The 24,384-nt window shown below is 45.5% G+C and overlaps 1 protein-coding gene across 3 annotated transcripts in view; it reads right to left on the reverse strand.

The window, feature by feature from the left end:
• LOC138288172 (zinc finger protein 208-like) overlaps window positions 1–18,601 on the reverse strand; it is a 74,679-nt gene extending 56,078 nt beyond the window's left edge. For 2 of the 3 annotated variants that reach the window (XM_069229490.1, XM_069229491.1), the window contains exon 1: window positions 18,489–18,601. The gene's annotated coding sequence lies outside the window, so the exon portion shown is untranslated. Of the gene's footprint in view, window positions 1–18,064; window positions 18,163–18,488 lie in introns of those variants that run through there. The other variant, XM_069229492.1, reaches the window with a different exon arrangement.
• Window positions 18,602–24,384: the final 5,783 nt, after the last annotated feature.

The following is a 24,384-nucleotide window of genomic DNA, read 5'->3' on the forward strand; positions in this document are numbered from 1 at the left end:
AGAGCCAGCTTCCTACAGCTGTGAACATTTATTCACCCACACAGGGTTAATGAGCACATCACACCGTTCCTCCCCCCCCAACAAAAAAAACAAACACTCTTTAGATGGCGTGAGGGATCGTGTGTTTTTGCAGTCCAGAGGCAGAATTGAGTAGATCATTGGATCATACCTCTTTATTTCATAGTTCCATGTACGCTTCAAAGGGAAGACCTATAAGAGATGTAAGCTGATCAACAGGACACCTCACCAGGAGCAAAGCCTTCTCTGCTCAGCATCCAGACCTGAAACGACTCACAGCAAACATTCCACACTTAACATTTCATTAATGCATCATCAATGTTACAGGCTGAGCAGTAACATAGGGCATAGATATAACATATCATATTTCCTTACAAGAATAACAACAATGCACATGTACACATATCCTTCTCCTCACAAGAAGATAAGTATTGCGCAACCACAGTGTGTTGGAATGGTTCAGTTTAAGCGCTTTCTTTGAGCTTGCCCCTTTGATTGGTAGTTTAGCCCCTATGGATATTAGTGAATATGTCCCGGCCAAGAAATGCATTGTGCAGACCACCTCTACATTGCAGAGGACAGCATGGTACAACTGGCACAGGAGGCCTGTTGTGACCTCATATGCACCAGAGGTTTCCATGTGGGATGCTCCTGCGCTTCACCCAACTGGCAGAAAGGAAAGACACATCCCTCTGGTCCTAAACAGGGATAAAATTACTAGGCGATCTTTCTGAATCCAGCAATCTCATGTCTTTTGCTGAAGTGCCACAAGTGCATGACCTTACTCCTGGGCAGCTCTTGACCCATGCAAAATTAACCAAGGCCATAGCCCTTAGATAGGGGGACAGGTCGGACCCACCAACAAGCACACTCACGCAGGCTCCTTGGACAATGGGGAACAGCAGATATTTTATCACACTTGCCTACAGAGTGATAAGGACCATCCTGACTTCCAAAAAGGCTGAATAGGAAGAAAACATGGATGAAGCACTGATGCAGAAAGGAACTGAGCTCCACAGCACATTTGCCACATTTTGATAAATGTACGGCTAAAACTTATTCAATTTAATTATGTCCAAAGGACATACAAAATGCTTGCATTCTTGCAAACCATGTATACTGAGACCTTCTTGGTATACCTTTCCTGCTGTCAGGAAGTGACAGTTTTCGGCCATATGGTCTGGTCTTGCTGGGTCATAAGGTGCTGGTGGAAGGCGGTCACTAAATACTTATAAGAGTGGATGCAAAAAAAGAGGAATGAATTTGCCAAAAATGTGCTTGCTAGTGTTTATAATTATGACTAAAACCAACAGAACCATCAGTAAATGTATAGATCTGGCACCCTCTCTAAATGCTAGATAGCCATGAACTGGAGATCACCAGCAGCTCCTTAACTATGGCGATGGAAACAGATCCACATAAATTTGCCAAGGCTGACAGATGCAAATTCTCCTTCAACAGAAGGCACATCTAGGCCCAAAGGGATTCTTGACTAGGAACTACTCCCAAGAGCAATCAACCCCAAATCTGTAACTAAACCGCCTTAGAGGAAGGAACTAATGAATAGTTACATAAGACAAGACAGCTGAACCATGTGTACACAGTAGGGAACCGATGGACCACAGCTTGTCACTCTTAATAATGTGTGATTATGTATTCTGAAGAGCACTATAGAGGTTTTATAATTATATCAGAACATATTGACTGTGTGGGTGGGTGATGTAAAGGGGGAACTTAGAGGGTGGATAGTTTACAATTTACCTGTAGTTGTTAGGCTTATGAATGCGTGGTGGAATAACAATGTTCTCATGTTAGCATATTATTGTTGGTGGTGCTGTGCCATGTACGTCAACATGATTTTATGACCCATTTGTAACATTTAGAGACCTATAAAAATGACAAAGAACTGTGAAAAAAAACAATTAGTGCACAAACATTACTTGTATCTCACATAACAACGTAAACCACATTACTGTACATCACGGTACTCATCCACTAAACCATGGTTATTACTGTGCCCCTCATTACAACCACACTACTATCTTTCCAGGTGCCCCAACCCCTTGGGTGCCGTGGACGTAACGGTTACATCCTCGGCAGCACTGCTCAGGTGCCGAGGACGTAACCGTTAGGTCCTGCACCTGGCTAGCGCTCCCTCTGTGAGCCTCCACCCCCTTCAGCTGGGGAGGGATAGAAAGGGAATTGCTTCCCCTTCCACCCCTACTGCCCGAATCTAATGACATCACCACGTGATCGCGCACTGACATCATTAGAGGCCGCCGTATGCGCTGAAGGCCATTTGCTTCCAGCGCGTCCAGGAGGAAAGAGGTAAGTTTTTACTCCGGCCAGGCGGAGGGAGGATTCCTCTAAAGGAGGCATCAGGGGAAAGGAAAGGGTATTTCTTTCCCTCGATGTGTCTTTCAGCATTCCTGCTGCCCGATCGCACAGTGAACGGGCAGCAGGAATGCCCACTAGACACCAGGGATTTTGTTTTTTGGTCAGTTTCATATGTGGGGGCGCTGCCCCTTTGGCAAGGTTCGCTCCCCTTAGGGGGACTAACATGTTTGACGCCATTTCTGCCCCCTTTGGGGGCAGATCGACCAATTATTTTTTAGGCCGATGGCAAAAGCCACAGCAACGCCAGGGATTGTTGTTCTTTGGTTTTTTTCTGTGTGCGGGGGCGGTCCCTTGGACAAGAGTCGTCCCCCCCAAAGGGGGCAAAGCACTGTTGGGCAGTTCTGCCCCCGTGGTGGCAGATTAGCCTATTTCTTTTAGGCCCATCTGCCCCCAAGGGGGACAGAAACCACTTAGCGTCAGGGATCTTGTGTGTTTTTTGTGGGGGGGTGTCCCCTTGGGCAAGGGTTGCCTCCCTAAAGGGCTTTTCTAAGCCCATCTGCCTCTAAGGGGGCAGAAACCACTTAGCCCCAGGAGGGGGAAAAAAAAAGAGAGAAAGAGAGTGTTTTGTGTGAGGGGGTGGCCCTTGGGGAAGGGTCGCTACCCAAGAGGGGCCAATATTAGTTATGCCATTCCTGCCTCCCTTGTGGGCAGATCGGCCTATTATTTTTAGGCCCGTCTGCCCCAATGGGGGGCAGAAGACACTAAGGCAGCAGTTTTTTTTTTAAATTTTGTTTCTTTTGTGCGGCGGCGGCCCCATGGGCAAGGGCCGGCCCCCCAAGGGGGCTCAACTGTTGGCCATTTCTACCCCCTTGGGGGCAGATCGGCCTATTTTTTCTAGACCCATCTGCCCCCAATTGGGGCAGAAACCACTTAGCGCCAGGGATCTTGTGTGTGTGTTTTGTGAGGGGGTGGCCCCTTCGGCAAGGGTCGCTCCCCGGGGGGGGCAATATTATCTATGGCATTTCTGCCCCTGTTGGGGGCAGATCGGCCTGTTTTTTTTTAGGCCCATCTGCCCCCAAGGGGGCAGAAACCACTAAATACAAAGGAAAAATTTCTAAATGTTTGGTGGCGGGGTGTTTGTCAACTGGCAAAGTATTTGCATTTGTGAATTTGTGATCATAACAGTTTATTTCTCTTCTTTGTTCTAGGTCAAAGCTTTTGCTTCCTTTCCTGTGTCCCTTTGCAGTTTTGGCAGTGGTTGACCTGCAGTTTGCGTAGTTGCATGTTTTAGGTAAGAAAAAACAATTTACTCCAAAAGAGTATTGTTGCCATGCAACAATGACATGATTGTAGGTGGTGTACTAAATGCGGGATTGTGTGTGAAATTGTCCTTAGATTTGTGCACAACGATATTTGTGTTGGTTCAGGTCTAATTTTCTGTTCTTTTTTCTTTTTAGTGGGATATCATTGGTGACTGCTGTGTCTGTGCAGAGTAGTTGCTGGTGAGTCTAGCTCTTTCAGGCAAATAAGTGGTATTGTTTTTGGGTACATAACTCTTTGTTATAAAGCCACACTTTGTTTATTACTTATTTTAGACAGTGCTGGTTATTGTTGGCATATTTGTGAAGTTACACTTCTTAGAAAGGATCATGGTTTGTCGCAGAGTGGCCTCTCAGCAGGTTTTTGGTATGCTTTTTGAGTCTTCTTTTGATCATGATTATGAGACGGACTCTGCATCTGAGGCAGAGGAGGAAGAGATTCTGGCAGTGAATTTTCTGTCCGAGAGGAATCTTCTGATGAAGGGCCTGTTTTAGAGAAGGACACTGATGTGCCAATAGTGCAGCAGCCTGGGGCTGAAAAGTTTTCCACTGGAGTTGTTTATGGACGAAGTACTTTTGTAAGAGATTGTTGAGCAGAGTAATTAGTATGCAGAGCAGTATTTGAAGGACAACGCTGCCAGACTTAGGCCACAGTCTAGAGCTACCCAGTGGTTTACCACAATTCTGGAGGAGATGAAAAAGTTCCTGGGTTTGACTTTTTTGATGGGGTTGATAAGGAAGCTGTCATTGGCTTCTTATTGGGCTACTAGTCCCTTGATGGCAACGGCTCCATTACCTGCAACCATGGCTTATGATTGGTATTTCTTCTTCGGATGCTGCATTTTGTTGCCACAAGATCAGCCTGATTATGACCCTCTTTTTAAGATTAGGCCTACCCTTGATCACTTTGTAGATCATTTTTCAGAGGTCTATGTTCCTGGCAAAGAAATAACTGTGGATGTGTCTTTGGTCCTGTTCAAGGGTCGTTTGGTTTTTAGGCAGTACATTCCTAGCAAGAGTGCACGGTATGTAATTAAATTGTATATGCTGTCTGAAAGTAGTACAGGATTTGTTTATAATTTCCAGGTCTACACTGGTAGGGATTCCAGTATTGACTCCTATGGTTGTCCGCCCTCTTTTGAAGTTAGTGAGAAAATTGTGTGGGAACTTGGTAGACAACTGTTTAATAAAGGTAACCATTTGTATGTAGATAACTTCTACACTGGAGTGCAGTTGTTCAAGGAATTGTTCAGAGTGGACACTGTTCCTTGTGGCTCAATCCGCTCTAACCGGAAAGGCTATCCAAAGGAGCTCGTCTATAAAAACCTTGAGAAGGGACAGTGTAGTGCCTTGCGGAATGGTGAGCTGCTAGCTCTGAAATTTGCAGACAGGAGGGTTGTCTACATGCTAATTACCATCCGTGGTGAGAGTACTTCACTTGTGGCTGTTTGGGGTCAGGTTCCTCAAGTACACAAACCTGTGTGCATTTTAGACTACAATAAGCACATGGGGGGTGTTGATAGATTGGATCAGAGGTTGGAACCTTACACTGCTGTTCGTAAGGCTTACGTGTGGTATATAAAGTTGGCCATCTATTTATTTAATTAAGCAACTTTTAATGCTTTTAGTGTGTTTAAGGATTGTTCCCCTGAATCAAGGATGATTTTTTATTTTTATTTCAGGAGTCAATGATAGACAGCCTTGTTGTGGTGGAACAAGCAAGAGTTCCTAGAGTAGTGGTGGAGGATGTGGCTAGATTGAAAGATCACCACTTTCCTGATCAGATTCCTCGTACCCCCTAAAAAGACTTTCCCGCTCAAAAATGTAGAGTCTGTGCCCAAAGAGGTATCCGGAGGGAGACTCGGATGTACTGCCCCGATTATCCTCCAAAGCCTGGGCTGTGTGTGGCCAGCTGTTTCAGACGTTACCACACTAAAAATAATTTTTGGTAAATACCGTGAGCGTAAACTGACTGTTCTATATTTTCATATGTTCAGTTAAACAGTTGGCATTACTGTCATGTATTTAGTTAGAGCTTTTATTTTGTGTTTGTAGTTTTGTACTTATAATTAGTGTTTTCTTTTTTGTTAAAAAAAAATAAAAAGTGATGGCGGCGTGCGTGGAGTGGCGCTTGGCTGGCGGTGAAAATAGTGACTTGCTGTTGGCCACTGCAACACACTGCTAGCCAAACGCCAGTCCACAGACTCCCATCAGCTGGTGTGATTGCTGTGTCAGGCATGTGGGTGCATGAAAGTGATGAGCCCTTGAAAGCCGCTGTCTGTTGATGTGAGTGTTGTAAGGTGCTGGACCCACGGTTGGCGGCATGAATGGTCTTGAACATGTCATGTATGAAAGGTGTGTGAATAGACTGTAAAGCGGTTGGTGCCATGTTGCGAATTTACAGCTCACGAGCTGTGAGTCATTGGTTCAGTTTTTGGCCTTTCAGTTATTAACAGTGCATTTCAATTTTGTAAAATCTCTTGTTAGAAAAATTTGGTCTACTGAACAATCACTCACCCTCATGCCAAATCCAACCAGTATGTGTGGTAAAAAAAAAACACAGTAATCAGGCGTCGAAGCACACCGGTGACATGCTAGGTGTCTCGGGTGGGACCCCGATGATGAAGCATGCCACCAACTTGCATTTCTTTTCACAGTCTTAATGTTTGGAACATCACATAAGGATGTGGACACATCAAACTAATCCATTACAAAACTACCTGTTTTTGCAGAGGGGAAGGGCACCTACATTTTTGGTCCCAGATCCACATTGTGTATTGGGGCATTTCCTAACGCGGCCACTGCGTCTACCCACACAAGTGAGGTACCATTTTTATCAGGAGACTTGGGGTAACACTGGGTAGAAGGAGGTTTGTAGCTCCACACAGATTCCAGAACTTTTGCTCACTGAAATGTGAGGCAAAAGTGTTTTGTTTTTTTTGTTTTTTAATTTTGAGGTTTGCAAAGGATTCTGGGTAACAGAACCTGGTGAGAGCCCCACAAGTCACCCCATTCTGAATTCCCCTAGGTGTCTAGTTTTCAAAAATATCAAGGTTTGCTAGGTTTTCTTAGCTGAGCTAGAGGCCAAAATCCCCAGGTAGGCACTTTGCAAAAAACAGGTCAGTTTTTTTGGGAAAATGTGATGTGTCCAGGTTGCGTTTCCTGTCGCGGGCATTAGGCCTACCGACACAAGTGAGGTACCATTTGTATCAGGAGACTGGGGGAACACAGAATAGAAGAACAAGTATTATTGTCCCTTGTCTTTCTGTACATGTTTTTCCTTCCAAATGCAAGACAGTGTGTGAAAAAAACGTCTGTTTGAGAAATGCCCTGTAATTCATATGCTAGTATGGGGCCCCCGGAACTCAGAGATGTGCAAATAATTACTGCTTCTCAATACCTTATCTTGTGCCCATTTGGGAAATACAAAGATTTTCTTGATACCTATTTTTGAGACTTTATATTTTACCAGATAAATTGCAGTATACCCAATATACAATGAAAGCCCATTGCATGTGCAGGTCATTTATTGGCTCTCGGTACCTGGAGTTCTTGATGAACCTACAAGCCCTATATATCCCTGCACCCAAAAAAGTCCAGGAGACATGACAGTATATTGCTTTTGAAAATCTGACATTGCAGGAAAGAGGTACAGAGTAAAATGTGGAAAGAAATGTCTGTTTTTTTTCACCTCAATTTCAATATTTTTTTTATTTCAGCTGTAATTTTCTGTAGGAAAGCCTTGAAGGATCTACACAAATTACCACTTGCTGAATTCAGAATTTTGTCTTCTTTTCATAAATGTTTAGCTATCTGGGATCCAGCGTTGGTTTCACACCCATTTCTGTCAGTAACTGGAAGGAGGCTAAAAGCACACAAAAATAGCAAAAATGGGGTAGATCCCAGGTAAATGCCAAAATTGTGTTGAAAAATGTGGGTTTCTGATTCAAGTCTGCCTGTTCCTGACACCTGGGAATATGGTGACTTTAGGACCACAAACCCTTTGTTGATGCCATTTTCAGGAGAAAGAAAAACACAAGCTTTCTTTTGCAGCCCTTTTCCCCCATTTAAAAAAAAAAAAAAAAAAGTTGCTGTATTTTAGTTAATTTCTTGGTCTCCTCCAGGGAAACCCTCAAACTCTGGGTACCTCTAGAATCCCAAGGATGTTGGGGAAAAAAGGATGCAAATTTGGTGTGGGTGGCTTATGTGGACAAAAAGTTATGATGGCATAAGCACGAACTGCCCCAAATAGCCAAAAAAGAGGCCTGGCACCTCAGTGGGGAAAAGGCCTGGCAGCGAAGGGATTAAAACACTCGCTGAGCACACAGTCACTAACATATGTAATGTATAACACTTGATCATGAATCCTGAAGGGCAACCAACCACAAATCCCTATAATTATAATCAATGCATCCAATTGTACTGCATGGATGGTACTCTCATTCCCCTCACTAAGAATAATCAAAGGTACTCCAATTCCCAGGGCATGTGCATAACAATATTGGGTACTCTGGTTCCCCTACTAACACATGAGGAATATTGGCTACTTTCATTCCCCTACAACTCCATTAATAACAATATTGGGTACTGTTGCTCCCCTACTAATGCATCAGCAAAGATTTGGTACTCTTTTTTCCCCTCTCACATGCACAAAATAGGTATTCTGATTCCCCTCTCAAAAGCTTAACAATATTAGATGCTCCCATTCCGCTACTAGCTCATCCACAAAAGTGGGTACTTGCATTCTCCTATAAACACATGTTGAATCAGGTACTCTCATTCCCCTCTTACTCGCACAATATGGGTACTCATTCCTCTACAACCACGAGAACAAGAATATCAGGTTCTCAGTTTTCTTTAGGAACACCTGTCTGCAGAATTTGGTACTTGGCTCGTCCTATCAACAAAATCGAGTGTATTAATTATTTTAACAAGCATATGGACCATATCAGCGGAAATGTAAAGATGTGCCCAAAATACGTGTCAATAGGTATACAGAAGCAGAACAAGTATCTATACAAAGGCTATTACAATTCACACATCTCTAACTTTTACCAAGTATAGCACAATGAATTTCATGTCATTCCTCAGCTGGGAAATGCACAATCTGAAACAAAACAGGAGTGTAAAATGAGCACAATGAGAATTTCAGTTAGGAAGCACGCATTACAGTACAGTCTAACAACGACATATGTTGTTTCTGTAAACACTGGCATGGGATGACTTGCCCAAAACCACTACTGACAGTTTCCAGCAGGCTAGAAAAAGAATAATCATGCAAACAAGTCAGAAAGGCATAACAGATCCTTTGTAAGCAGGAGTGAGCACAGAAACAAATGTATTGACTTCAAGCATGAGAAGTGACAGACTTGTAAGAAACATCAAATAGTAACTTAGAAGCCAATGACCTTCTTACATTAAACTCCTGCAAAGGACACCCATACAGTGACGGAAACTTTATTTCTAATGGAGCAAAATGCCTCCTACTATGCAACAAGTGGATCTGTTGATCGGGCGCCGAAACATTCATCAACAGTTCAAGCTTGTCTCAGGGAGCTCACACACCATAGGTATCCCACCTGTACTATTCAGACACACAAGCTCTCATCCTCCACGCTATCAAGCCATATGCCCCAGCCCTTCCACTACTGGGTACCTCGGGAGGAGAACGGTCCACCTCTGTTGGGGAACTTACTGTCTGGTATGAGGCAGGCATCCACACAGTGGGGGATCTGTACTACAATGGTTCCCTTATACCATTCGAGGACCTAGTGGCAGACGAGGGACTCCCATCTGGTCATTTTCAACTGCACAATTGCATGTTAGGACACAAGTTGCATTCTAGCGGGGTATGCAGGGGCGTAGGAGTCACAAAATTTCTGGGGGGGACAGGGACAACCTTGAGGTGGGCCTCCTGCACAAAGCTTGCACCCAGAAGGGTTGCCGTGGGGGGGTGATGGGTGGGGAGGCGGTCGCTTCCAGTCGAGTCCTGTGAGACCGTCAATTCCCTGTCTGCTGGGCCCTTGGCTGCCTATTAGGCAGCGACAAGCTCTGTGCTGCAGTTCGCCTGTGTAAAGTCCTAAGAGGCCTGTACTGCCTGCTGGGCGCAGTGCTTCCTGCCGATTCCTATGCTGCCTGCCATGCACTGTGCTGCCTGTTGGGAGCTTTCTTTCTAGTCAGGCTGTGTCAGTCTCTGGCCCCCCCGCCTGCCTGTGAAGGCCAGTAAGGCCTATGATTGCTGCTAGGTCCTTGTCTGACTGTCAAGTGGCAGTCTCTGTGCTGCCCCCTTCCTGTGAACTGCTGTACTGTCTGACAGGGCCGGCCTTAGTGCTGTTGGCACCCCCCAGTGACCACCTCTGCCACGGATTTCCTCACTACTATCCATCACCACTCTCTCTCAGATGCATTTCATTAGTTTTATACCACCACTCATACTGGGAAATTTCCCTTACAACGCAATCAATGCAATGCAATGCATTGACCATGCTGCCATTACCACAAATATGGGGCTAGCATGGATGCCTTTACCACACATGTCTTTACCACGCATATGCGTGGTTACAGCATAGAGAGCGGTCTAGCTGTCCGGGTGGAACAGGAAGAAGCAGAGGAGAGAGAGGTAAGTAGGGCTGTGGCCGGGTTTAGGGTGGGAGGTCGGGTTCATTTTTAGGACAGGGTAGGGTCGGGGTAGTTTTTAGGACATGGTGGGGTAGGTTTTAGGGTTCCTTGGGGCAGGGGCATCAAGGTAGTTTTTAGCGCAGTTCAGGGTAGGTTTTAGGGTTCAGAGTGGGGGCGGGTAGTTTTTAGGACAGGGCAGGGTTACTTTTAGGGCTCAGGGCGGGGGGGGTTAGGGCTCAGGGCAGGGGCAGTTTTAACTGATTGGGCAGGGTGGAGTATGGTATCAGGTGTAAGGGGGCAGGGCGGGGAGAATTTACCATGCATGTTTCTTTTCCAAACATTCTTTTACAGCGAAATTCGTTGTAAAGGCATGAGTAGTAAAGACACGGTCGTTGTTGAGACCGCGATGTTAAGGCATGCATGATATACGCATGTGTTGTTCCATCATTCAGCCCTCACACCAGTCTAGGGTGTCAAAGCACTTTACATCACACAGATATTACGCAGAGACAATCATCATATATGTGTAAATCAGTGTATATGAAATGTTACATAAGACAGAGGACGACAAGGTGTAGGTGTCATAGGTCATCCATACTGGTAGCAGGTATAGTTTAAGAGTGGTTTATCTGGAGAAGCGCAAACTCAGAATTTAAAACATAACACCATGGTTGGGGGCTTTCTTTAATAATAAGAATTGATTTGCGCTCAAATTAACTTGTTTTGCAACATTAAGTTAATGAAAAAGTGGGGGGAAATCATAACGCTCTAATCTATACCTTGATGTTTGCATGCAGCTCTTTGATAAGTTCATTGCTCACTGTTCTATATTCAGTTTTAATTTATAAATTGCAGGGGACAAAAAAGGAGCTCTCTGATGTAGGAAGCTGGCCTGGTATGTGGTGAGTACCTATGGTATTATCACCTTATACCAGGTCTAGGTACCCCCTTATTAGTGAGGTGTAGGCAGTGTCTAGAAGCCAGGGCTCTCTAGAGGTAGCTGCGGATGAGCAGCCAAGACTTACCTAGGAGACATGCAAAGCTCATGCAATACCACTGTAGTCACACAGCACTTACACACATGAAAGAAACACGTGTTATGAAAATAAAGGTTCCTTATTACAGTAACACAAACACGAAAACACTAGATAGGCAATACTCCCAATAGGATGTAAGTAGCACACTATCATATGTACAGCAGCAATCAGAAGTTGGCATAAAAAGCAATAGAAAATAGTGAAAAGCAATAGGCAATACTGAAGGCCTAGGGGGGACCAGACCATATACTAAAAAAGTGGAATGCGAAAGCTGGGTCCCCACGCAAGGAAGTGGAATCTGTAGAGGGGAGCTGCAGGAACTAGGAAACCCCAAAGGTAAGTACCAGAGTGCCCTCCAGTGACCAGGAGAAAAGAGGTAAGTTACTGTTTTTTCCCCAATCCACCAAAAGGACTTCAGAGAAGGATATTGCAAAACGCAGGCAAGACTGCAAGAAGCTAGAGGTGGATCCTGGAAGAGGAAGACTTGGAAAAGAAGGGGACCAAGTCCAGTTTACGTAGGAGTGTCCGGTCGTGGCAGGAGCCACTACCCACCCATCTGTGGAAGCAGGAGTTGCTCGGCCGGGAGATGAAGACGGTCAGCAGTGCAGCACTGGAGCAGATGAAGCGTTCCTAGGTGATGCAGTCGACGTCCCATGCGGGATGAAGAATTGCAGTCAGTCTGTGGTGTGGAAAACCAACCAGCAAGCCTTGGCAAAGGCAAATGTCGCAGTAGGACAAAAGTGGAGCTGCCGGGGACCAGCAAGGTCCAGGGGGACTTAACCCATGGAGGGGAGTCCCAGGTGACCCTCAGCAAGGCAGAGAGTCTGGAGAAGGAGAGGCAGCCCCCACAGAAGACCTACATGCAAGGAACCCAGGAGCTGCAGAGAGGCCCACGCAGCACACCTGAAGAGAGGTCCCATGTCGCAGGCGAAGCACGTTGAGGGCTGTGCTTCACAGAGAAGAGTGCTGGGGACTGGGGCTACATGGAGCCTGAAGATCCCTTGGAGGAGATAACAACAGGCCTTGGTAGCTGCAAGAGACGCGGTGCATGGGGGTACTGTCCTGCATGGGAAGGCAAGGACCTACCTACTCCAAAGTTGGACAGCTGGTAGAGAGGACCAGGGAGACCACTCCAGACTATCACCCCCTGATGCAGGATCCACGCAGCTCAGGAGCAGAGGAGATCCACGCAGCCAGTCGTTGTTGCAGTTGGTGCCTGCAGATGCAGGTAAGTGACTCCTTCACTCCAAGGAATTTTCCTTCTTTCTTCTCATAAAGACTGAAGACTTGCTGCCCTCAGAGGAAGCACAGCCGGGCTGATGTTGCAGTTGCTGGAAGGAGCCGGAGAAACAATGCTGCAGGGTGAAGTCGCTGCTGGAGCTGCAGATTGTAGGTTCCTGTGAAGTCCAGTTGCAGTTCCAGTGGCCAGAAGTCAAAGTAAACGTTGCAGAGGAGTCCTGCTGGAATCTTGCACATTGAATCTGAGGACCCACCCAAGAGGCAAACCCTAAATAGCCCAGAAAGGGGGATTGGTCACCTAGCAGGGTGACCACCTAGGAGGGGGCTGTGACGTCACCTGCCTGACCTGGCCACTCAGATGCTCAGAGGCCTCTGCCCACCTTGGATTCAAGATGGCAGAATCAAGTGGCCACCTGGAGGAGCTCCAGGCACCACCCCTGGGGTGGTGATGGACAGGGGAGTGGTTACACCCATTTCCATTGTCCAGTTTCGCACCAGAGTAGGGGCTGAGGTCCCTGAACTGGTACAGACTGGTTTATGCAAGGAGGGCCCTTCAGAGCATACCATTAGCTTCGCGAGGGTACCCCTCCCAACCCTTGTAACACCCATTTCCAAATGGAGAGGGTGTTGCCTCCCTCTTCCAATGGAAATCCTTTGTTCTGCCTTCCTGGGCATGAGCTGCTCAAGCAGCAGAAGGAGGGCAGAAATCTGTCTGAGGGGTGGCAGCAGCATGGGCTGCCCGGAAAACCCTAGAAAGCTGATAGGAGCAATGCTGGGGATTCTCTAAGGAGCCCCCAAAGTGCATGGAATCATACAAACAATACTGACAATAGGATTGGGGTATGATTCTGACATGTTTGTTACCAAACATGCCCAGGTTCTGAGTTGCCATTATGTAGCTGGACAGAGGGAGTGACCTATGTCCAGTACACTCGTAAAATGGCGTCCCCGCACTCACGAGGCCCAGGAAAATGTAGCTGGAGTTCGTGGGGGCACCTCCGCTCCTCCAGTTTTGCCCTCACACACAGGTACTTGCACCCTGCCCTCTGGCTAGGAGGGCCTGCCATAGAGGTGACTTAGAGTGACCTGGTGCAGTGACCTGAAGTGAAAGGGTGCATGCACCTTTTCACGCAGGCTGCAATGGCAGGCCTCCAGACATGGTTTACATGGGCTCCTATGGGTGGCATAATACATGCTGCAGCCCATGGGGAACCCCTGATCCCCCAATGCCCTGGGTACCATATACTAGGGACTTATAAGGGGCACCAGTACGCCAAATGTGGGGTGTGTGTGGTCCAAACAACCAAATTTAATGGGAGAGAGCACTTGGGTCCTGGTTAGCAGGATCCCAGTGAACACAGTCAAAAGTGGGGTAACCATGCCAAAAAGAGGGTACTTTCCTTCATCTGACAAAAGCAGTAACCCACTGACCTATTCACATTATATAGACTTTGTGATCTGCATGTAGACGTTCTTTGTAGCAGGCATAGTAACCCTGTACGTTATGATGAGTCAAAACTCCGACTAGACAAAACTTCAATCTCTCTTCAGGAAGACCATTAATCACCGGAATTATCTTGAGATTTTTATTGTTGCCTGAAAACTGTTGATGGCAAGGAACACCCAGCAGGTGCTTTTAAAGTCAGAATATACTTGCAATCACAGCACCCCCATCCTAAGTCAGCACCCGGTGCAGCGGCACCGGTTGCATCGCCCTAGAGCCGGCCCTGCTGCCTTACCTAGCCCTGTCCATCTCTCAGGCCATCTGGTTCTTCCTGGGACCCGTGCTGTGTGCTAGTCTATCTGACGTCTATCCAGCAGTGCCAGGCTCTGTACCACCACAGCCTGTGAAGTCCTGCAAAGCCTGTGAGCTGCCCCAGTGCTGGCTTCCATCCACAGGCCATTGGCAGGAAATGAGATTTACAGGCAGCCCTTGGCCTTTAGAGCGGGCTTTCACAAATACCAGGAAGGCTGAGGGAGAGACAGGGGACCGAAATGTTGGGGAGGCAGGATGTCAACTTAGGGGACAATAATTAGCTCTGGGGCAGGCAAGCTGGAGACAGAGGAGAGAAGAGAGTGAGAGAGAGGTGACAGAAACGGGTGCCCTAACAAACATTGCTGCACAGGGTGCCACCAGCGTGCTAAAGCCTGCCCGGCTTATATCTCACAGTAACTCAACAACACTGTTTTGAGAAAGGGAGATACTCTGCAACACAGCACTGGATTTAAAAAGAAAGGGAGTTACTTGGCAATACTTTATTTCATTAACAAAACCTCTTTACCTTCTCAAATCTTGCTGCTGTCTTCAGGGTTCGATTTTCAAGGGAAGGGAAGGGTAGGGCTCAGGAGGGACGGGGTGCAGACAGCAATCAACAAAGGGCCTCTCGTCTCCCTTTGTTCTCAGAAGTACAGACTGCAGGCAGCTGTGGCGGCAAGGTGAGAAGGAATCCCTTGTGTGCTGCAGCACAACAAAAGGGCAGAGGGCAAGTGTCCAGGAGGCAGGTCACAGGTCAAGTGCAGGGCCAGTATAGGTAGCGCTTCACGAGGCGCTAATGGCCCTGCGAATTACAGAACAGAAGGGAAAATTCTTCTGTCCCCTCGTCCCCCCCACCCTTGTCCCCCGTGTCCCCCCCACTCCAAAATCTGGGGGGACATATCCCCGCGTCCCCCACACTTCCTACGCCCATGGGGGTATGCAGCAGAAACGTCCAATGCACCTCACTGTCTCATATCTCTAGGTCACGGGAACAGACTACCACTTGACACGGTGGTTCGCTGACTCACTGCGCACGCACACTGCACTACCACTGACTCCTCTACGTCGCTGCTGGGAAACAGACCTGGCCAGCCCCTGCACATTTAAGGAGGGGAAAGCTTATGTGGAATAACCTGCACTTGTCCCATGCAATGCACGCTTCCATCGAATACAGTACTACATACTCCACAGGGTTTACTCCACTCCCGACAAGATAAATCTTTATTGCCACTGTACCGATGCCACTTGCCCCCGCTGCTTCCTCCCTGACGCTGGACTGATACACATGCGCTGGGAATGTCCCTCCCTTCACAAGTACTGGCTGGGTGTCACCACATGCTTCGCAACCTGCACGGAACAATCTGTACCACACACTCGGGAGGTCTGCCTGTTAGGTCTTTATCATAGGGACAAGAAATACAGAGCTATCGCTCCATTCATAGACCTGGGACTTCTCCTAGCCAAGAGGTTGATCACCAGCAGGTAGAAGTCACCAGCACCTCCTATTCTCACTGCTTAAGCGCTCTCGTACAAGCCTGGGCCCAAGCTGAAAGTGCTGCCTTACACAGAAAAGACACGTGGGGACTGCGAAAATACTCATTAGCAGTTAGCTGGGACGCCATCATAGCCGACTTCCTAACTGCTCTGACACCTGCCGACGAGCCACCAGGGGAGGCCTCATTTCCAGTGAACTCCCCGACTATCAAGCTATTGCCAGGAATGACTGTTGCTCTCCTCTAAGTAGGTTCCTACCTGATACAACAGATAATTTCCTGTTTTTCCTCTTCGTTCACTGACACTGTCTCTCTGTAAGGATCCTACCTTTTTCCCTTTCCTTAGGGTGACCAGAATTTCAAAACCAAAAACTGGGATATTTCACAAAAATAGAAGATTACAATTTTACTTCATCCTTGCGCACAAAATGACAGCACACTTAGAAATGGGGCACTAAGAACATAAATAAAATGTAATTTTTAAAGACAGTAATATGCGCGTTAATTAAATTGCTTTTTTTATAATAGCTGCTCACTATCCCTGCTTTGGAACCTCCCACCATTTTCAGTAGGTCCTCTCTAAAAATCGGAACATGAGCTAAATTTCCCAAAATCTGCCAGGCCAGCTGATGAAATTCCACGACTGTCCCGGCAAATCGGAGATGCCTGGTCAGCCTACCTGTTATGCCGCGGCGCTGGTATTCCCAGTTTGGTTACAGCTTTTGTTATTTGTTTCATGTATATCGTTTATTGAGTCTTTTACCTGTTGCACCAGTACAATCTGATGTTAACTCATAGATACGTTATGTGCCATATGTCTTACATTTAATTGTAATATATATACACGTGTATTGAATTACTTGTATTGTATTAATTGTAATATGTATTACTTGTATACTAAACGTACAAAACACAAAAATGCAATAAACAGAAAAATAAAAATCAAGCTCGGCCTCCAGGGTGAACCGGAAATGCATGCAGTGATGAAGTGCTCCCCTGGTGATGATAATAATCTTATTAAGCATTTGATGAATTCCAGCATAAAAAGTAAGACGTCGCTTCATGCAAAACGCCTTTATTAATTGTTGCGCAATAACTTCTATGTAAACAATGCGCTCCTTCATACCCTACTGGATATAAACCAAGGGAAGCATTAGGCTGTGCACACGGGCGTTCTTGTAAATTATGAGACTGGAGTCAGCCTCCATAACGGAGGCAGTTTTTACAGTGATGACACTGTTTCAAAGCAAATGAAGTTAGAAAACTGTATAGAACCAGTATCCTTTCAGCCTCACGGCAATAAACATCAGTGTAACTGATCTCCCAACATGCCACTGAAAACATACGACATTCAAGGTCTGAATTTGCAAGTTTCTGTACACAACTAAAAGTAATAACATCTTTCTTTTTAAAAAATTAAGCTCCCGGCGCTTGCGCAAATATTCTTCCACAAGACCTTGACTTCACTTAACAGCTGAACTTCGAAGAAGGTCTACAAGTGGGTTATAGCTCCTCACTCAGAGATTTGCACTGTCCTGAACTGTAATGCATGTTACGCTAAGGCAGCAAATTAATGGACAACTTTCGTGTTCAGATGTACATACATAGTCAGGCAGATAATTGACAGCTCGTGGCACCTTCAAATGCAGTCACTGATGCAAGTCTTGACAACCGCTAAGCAATGCCACTATGCCCTGCAGCATTTCCACCAAGAAAGAACGTCACCAAACGGTGTTTTTCTTAGAACCTTCTCTCCAGATTTTGACTTTATTCCTTGCTGCTACAGAGCGTTTTACGCGTCAACTGAATACCAAGTGCAAAAACACTTCCGAAGTCATGTACGTAATCTGAGGCCCTCTGATGAGTAAAAAAAATAAAAAACAGGGGTGGGGTGTCCAGAGTGTTCAATTTCACTTTTCTTTCTCATTAGCTGAACTGCCATCTCTTCTGTGCTCACAAGGTAGTTTTCGAACTCGCTACCAGTGTTGCAGTTTATGTATCTTTACAGTAAAGAGGCAGGGCTCGCCTAACCACGTACTTCTTTATTTCACAGTTCTATGTAGGCTCCAAGGGGAATACGTATACAATATATAAACTGTCCAATAAGCCCCTCAGCCATCGACTTCTCCGCCCAGTCTCCGAATGACTGAGTCGACATTCCACACTGAATATCCCATTCACGCATCATCACTCATAAAGGCTGAGCGGTAACACAGACACACATGTACCTCCCACCCCTCCGCTTACATTATAAGAACAAAGCAGCAGATGCGACAGACCGACGCACCACACAACAGCATGGCCGAGATATCGCTGCCAGATTATCCACTCTATATTCAAGCAACACAAATATTCCCAGCAGGTCCTTTTAAATTTGTGTCCTACACACTCCGACACCACTCTCCCCACCCAAAACTCCTGCCACCTTGGAGAAGTAGCTGGCAAATAAAACCTCCGATTCTACACACTCCCTCAGCCGCATTTCCAGCATGTCCCTTAAAATGAAACACTCTATGGAATACTCTTTACTGGAACACATATCCTATGCAGCAGAAAAAGTCTTTAGCAGTATAATATTTTCTTTAAATATATATATATAAAACCTTTCGTTGTAAATAAGGGTTGGTGGATTTTCATCTTGTGCACCTACGGTGTACTGAATAAATCTCACCTATTTCCTATCCCTTCAGAATCGCTATTTTGGTTTTTTCCTCTGGAGAAAGATCACGCAGTTCACGAAAACACACTTAGTAGCTACTCCCTCACATCTGCTAGGATGAAGTCGCATAATAATTGACGTTACGCTCACACGTGACCCATAAAGCCTTCACTCTTGGCAAAGCCTGAAAAATAAGCACGAACGGCCAAAGAAATAAATCCGAAACAAGCCCAGCCCACTAAGGCGAGGGGGTGAATGAAGAATTTCCTAGATAAAAGGAAAGTTTCAATTACATTATAGACAATAAGGCGAGGATTATGCATTTTTTTCCTCACTTTATTAAAACAGAATTTTCAAAGAACGTGTATAAAGAAAAACATATCAACATAACAGCTACATATACCAGGAAGCCTTGGGAGTTAGTGTCCATAATAACCACAGTAAGATCATAACACAGTCCGTTGTATACAAGTGCGTTAGGTCCCTTCCTGTTCCTCTTCTTCACTGGAGGAAGTTAACCTTTAATGATTATCCAATTCTAACCTTTGCTGGTTACCTATGCCAATGAAAAATTACTCGTCACACAATCATAAGGAAAAAAATAATATTGTCATACCCATGCATATATCACATTATTCATTCAGATAAAATGTATAACAGAATCCATAAAAAAATATGTACTTGCTGAGAACAGAGTTATAGAGGGAGGGTCAGGAGACAATTTTTTGATGTCCCTGAGTGGAATAATACACACCTCTGCTAAAGCAGATATGATAATTAAAATTATTAATGAATGTTTATGTATGTTGAATAAAAAAAAAAGGTATAAATAAATAAAAATAATGTACACGTTTGAAAATGTGCCTTCAGAGAGCGATCACCAAGATTCAGAAATGTACTAATAAAATGAATAACGTATGAAATATAGAAAAACGTATTGAATACTGTAGTAGTATGTCATATTGAGATATATAACATATGTTTTGTATTATATTGTAGAGTTAACTTAGCCAAAGTTGCAGGCTTCACGCAGAAGCTGAATTATTAACGCAATGTAGAGAAGCTAATGTACTGGACTGACCATGAAGCGCTTATTGTTTAATAAAAATGTGCTCAGCAAAAATCCTATGCGTGAACCGATGAACAGGAGATGACAGAATAAAAGTTTGTATCCAAATTGGGGTAAAGCAGATGGGATGTCCTTTCCCAAGACTCGAACAATGGAGACACTGACTTTAGAAGAAGATGCAACATTTTTTATACCTGACGAGCCAGATGATGAGAACTTCGCAAGGTGAACCAACTAGCAATCTGAGAACTGTACAATATTAAAATTCATAGACTTGGAGTAAATATACAATTGAACAGAGTCATAACTGGGGATTAATTGACCAATTAGGAATTGGGGGATAGGCTGAGCTACTTTGATATAATGACATGACAGAAGGGGAGAGTTCAGAGATGTTAGGTGCAGATGTCCAGAGAGAGACCTTATTCCGAAATTGATGCAATATTGTGGGGGAAGAGATTCGAGATTCTGTCACTGAGCTCACGCTTTTGAGACCCTGATGTGATGCTGATCGATTGATGACCTGAAGACGAAGACTGACTTTGTTGCTGATCCATACCGTGGATAGGTAGCTATGACAATGTGACTAAATACCTTGTGCCTTTCTTTCTAGGTACCAACTGTGCTGTCTAAATAGTTTTTCTCCTAAGCTATATGTTTTTCCAAATTCATGTTCTAAACTTTTTTCACATGAAGTTCCGCATGCTAATGCTAATCTGGATTAGGTAGATTCCTATTCTAAGACGTTGACATATACGGTGACAAATGATTGACGGACTGATTTGCTGAACTCTGCTACTCATGTTAACATATTCATCGTTATTGGCTTACGTTGAAACATTAGAATGCATGTTTCTCAAGTTCTGATTAGATTATGTTATTGGTGTCACTAATGAATTAATCTTGAGTTGATTGGAATAAAGTTTGAATTACCCTCATGCCTTAGTATTGTAACTAATAGGGAAATAAAATTGTTAAAACATATATTGAGTTGTGGTTATTCATGAATGTTGATGTTACTAAATACTGATTAATGTTTTTCTTATGGTTATTGGTTTGTGTATTGATTTGTGATAAACATTGGTTACACCGTAGCCAGGATACTCCATGCAAATCAAAAGGTTCATCGACCTATACGCTTCCTCTTATAAGTTTACTTATTAAGGACCGGGTGCGCTAGCACCTCCTTGTCCTTTTTAGAATTGAAACTTTTCATTTAGTTAGCTAGGACATTTTTCATTCTATGTCAGGACCGGAGGCGAGGATTATGCATGTTCAAAAGCTAATTTACCACCAGAGATGCGGCCTCAGAGATTGGTTTAAAATAAAACTTTTAAAAAGTTGAGTCAAATGACCAGTCTGCTGCGTTCATAATGTCATCAAGTCTGCCTCCCACTTGAACTACTTTATATGTCATGGCTCCCTCGTAGAATGAGCACCAAACCAACCTATATCCACTCCGGCTTCTGCCATGATCCATTGTACCCACCTGGCAAAGAAGGGAGAAAAAACTGCCTTAAAGGTTTTCTGCATAGCAATGAGAAGCTGTCTCTTCCCTGGTGGTCTGATCTCAGCTGTCATATCCTCATATGCTTTAATGCCTCTAACCACACATAACTTTAGGTTGATAAGAAAAAGCAGGGTAGGATACTGACCTTGTATTATTCTTGGTTCTTCTGGATATAGTAAATGTGACCCCTTCTGAGGTGAAAACACTGGCTGAAATATCCAAAGCTCGGATATCTGAGACCCTTTTGCATGATATGAGACAAAGGAAGATGGCTAATTTGGCTAAAAGTTTTTTCCTAGAAAAATATAGATTTTCTCTCCAACCCAATAAAACCCTCAAAACCACATTAACGTCCCAGAGAAATGTATATCTGGGTTAAGGAGGTTGAGAGAGGCGAATACCTCTCACAAGCTTGGAAATCCATGGATGTTCCCCAATGGGTTTACTATCAATGGTGTTATGACCTGAAGATATAGCTGACCTGACCATATGCTAGACCTGATTGGGCTGGTTCTGCCCCCAAAAAATATTATATCAGTAATTTCTGCCCCCAAGGGATCAAGGTGTTTCTCCATATACCAACCAACTATGCCATCTTTTCTAAGCTGATTGATATCTCTTGGTGGTTCCCAAATCCCATGCTTGTTGGATAAAGTTTGCAGCTTCTGCTGAAAGATGATTGTTTGTCCATCGTCTCTGGAAATCCTCCATGCCATAATGGACAAGTGACCTTGAAGGACCATCGGATGTGAGCAACCATGGTGGTTCCGTAGGATCGAAGGGAACAAGAGCAGTTCTATCAGGAGATCCCAGGAGAGTTCCATCAGCGTCGGAAACTAAGCTTGCGATTTCCAAATCGGTGTTACTATTACTAGTGATGCTTTTTGCCGCCTGACCTGAGCCGTCACCCTGGGAATCATCAGAAAAGATGGAAATGCCATCGACCAGTCCTGCAGGAAAGCATCCACCGCTACTGCCTCTGGATCCGGTCTCCAGCTCACATATCAAGCTATTGACAGTTCAATCAAGAAGCGAAAAGGTCTAGATTGCCCGGACCCCATCTGCCCATCAGGGCTAGAAAGACTGTGTGATCCAATTGCTGCTGTCTATGAAGTTCCAGTCTGCCATTGTGTTCTGAATACCTGGCAGTTATTCCGCTGTGACCGAGATTTGTTTCTGTAGGCAGTAATGCCAGAAATCCTTTGCCAAGTCCGAAAGCATCCTTGACCTTGTTCCTCCCAGGCGGTTGATATATTGAACCACTCAGATGTCCATAAAATAATACAGCAGGGAAACCCTGTCCCTGGTAAGAGATTGTGTTGCCAAGGATCTGACATGAAGTTCCAGGCAATTTATATCTAGTTGTAATTCCTCCATTGACCATCTGCCCCCAATCGATATGTTGCTGCAGCTGGCTCCCCAGCCAAGGCGCCTGACTCTATGACCAGTAAGTACCCCCCACCTCCCAGCCCCTCGTTCTGCCCCGCGCTACTCATCCTCTCTCCTGCTCCTGCTTCTTTTCCTCTTTTCTTCTTCTCTGTTCTTCCTCCTCTCTCCTCGTCTGTATTCTTCTTCTGTACTTCTCTTCTCCCCGTCTTCTCTCCTCTTCTCTTCTTCCTCATCTTCTGCTGTGGTCTTCTGCACTCTGTTTCTTCGTTTTTTGTATCTTCCTCCGTGTTCTTCTGTGTTCTTCTGTGTTCCTCTGTCTTCTTCTGTCTTCCTCTGTGTTCTTCTGTCTTCCTCGGTGTTCTCGTTTCTTCCTCTGTGTTCTTCTGTCTTCCTCTGTGTTCTTCTGTATACTTCTCTGTTCTTCTGTCTTCCTCGGTGTTCTTCTGTATTCCTCTCTGTTCTTCTGTGTTCTTCTGTGTTTCTTCTGTTCTTCCGGTCTTCTGCTCTTCCGGTCTTCAGTCCTTCCGGTCTTCTGTTCTTCTTTTCTTCTGTTCTTCTTTTCTTCTGTTCTTCTGTTCTTCTGTTCTTCTTGTCTTCTTGTCTTCTGCCTTCGGCTCTTCTGCCTCCTCCGTCCTCTTCTCCCCGCGCCTGCCCTCCTGCTCCTGCCTCATCCCCCTCCCCCACTCGCATCCCCCATCTATCTCCCCTATCTAACCCGTTCACTTTCTACCTCCCTCACTCCTCCTATCTACCTATCTCTCCATCTCTCTATCCCACTATCCAACTCCCTCACTCTCCACCTCCTCCTATCTTCCTATCTCTCTATCTTTTTCCCTATCTATCGATTTCTCTATCTACCTTTTCTCTCTACCTATTTCTCTATCTCTCCCCCCCTCCCGCCACCCCCTCTATTACCTATCTTCCTATCCCCTCACTCTACCTCTCACCCTCACCCAACTCTACAACCCCCCCTCCCCTATCTTCACAACCCTACACCTATCTTTCTCCCTAATCTCCTAAACCTCCTAACACTCTCCCCCCTCCACCCTTAAACCCCCCTTCCCCAGCTCTTCTCACTCTACCTGTCCCCCCCCTCCCTCGCGCTTTCCCGCCGCGACCTCCTGCACGCCCCCGCCCACCAGCTCCCATTCGCCCCCAGCTGACCCCTCCCCCCCCCCTCCTACCTCATATGGCGGCCGCTGCGCGACAGTGGTACCGACCCTTGACCCAAGGGTAGGTCGCTCCCCCTGCCGCTGCAGCTCCTCCAGGTTCCTGAGTTCCTGAGACCCACCTCACAGTAAGTACCCCCCACCTCCCAGCCCCTCGTTCTGCCCCGCGCTACTCACCCTCTCTCCTGCTTCTTTTCCTCTTTTCTTCTTCTCTGTTCTTCCTCCTCTCTTCTCGTCTGTATTCTTCTTCTGTACTTCTCTTCTCCCCGTCTTCTCTCCTCTTCTCTTCTTCCTCATCTTCTGCTGTGGTCTTCTGCACTCTGTTTCTTCGTTTTTTGTATCTTCCTCCGTGTTCTTCTGTGTTCTTCTGTGTTCCTCTGTCTTCTTCTGTCTTCCTCTGTCTTCTTCTGTCTTCCTCTGTGTTCTTCTGTCTTCCTCGGTGTTCTTCTGTCTTCCTCTGTGTTCTTCTGTCTTCCTCGGTGTTCTCCTTTCTTCCTCTGTGTTCTTCTGTCTTCCTCTGTGTTCTTCTGTATTCTTCTCTGTTCTTCTGTCTTCCTCGGTGTTCTTCTGTATTCCTCTCTGTTCTTCTGTGTTCTTCTGTGTTTCTTCTGTTCTTCCGGTCTTCTGCTCTTCCGGTCTTCAGTCCTTCCGGTCTTCTGTTCTTCTTTTCTTCTGTTCTTCTTTTCTTCTGTTCTTCTGTTCTTCTTGTCTTCTTGTCTTCTGCCTTCGGCTCTTCTGCCTCCTCCGTCCTCTTCTCCCCGCGCCTGCCCT

This window comes from Pleurodeles waltl, chromosome 4_1 (assembly GCF_031143425.1).
Source record: "Pleurodeles waltl isolate 20211129_DDA chromosome 4_1, aPleWal1.hap1.20221129, whole genome shotgun sequence".
In the NCBI taxonomy this organism is placed as follows: domain Eukaryota; kingdom Metazoa; phylum Chordata; class Amphibia; order Caudata; family Salamandridae; genus Pleurodeles; species Pleurodeles waltl.